The sequence below is a fragment of the Acyrthosiphon pisum genome, chromosome X (genome assembly GCF_005508785.2).
Source record: "Acyrthosiphon pisum isolate AL4f chromosome X, pea_aphid_22Mar2018_4r6ur, whole genome shotgun sequence".
NCBI lineage: Eukaryota > Metazoa > Arthropoda > Insecta > Hemiptera > Aphididae > Acyrthosiphon > Acyrthosiphon pisum.
Window position 1 is genome coordinate 85959489 of NC_042493.1, and position 282 is coordinate 85959770.

Sequence of the window (282 nt, forward strand, 5' to 3'; positions counted from 1 at the left end):
TCCTCTTTATGTAGGTAAATATTACTTTGTTTATAAGACAATTAAGTATTATTTCATTGTTATTAATAAAATGCTACAAAAGAAAAAATTCGAACAAGGAAGAGGTTTGCATCAAAAGAAAGATAGTCTAGTGATGAATGTACTACATATTATCTTTAAAGTTTAAACTGTTCTAATTTTAATCTAACTTCTAGGTTTCTTATAGCTTGTAATTTGTAGAACCAAATTAAAAAAATCACTCCTATTAAAACATTTCTCTTATTTGTATCACACATTCAAATA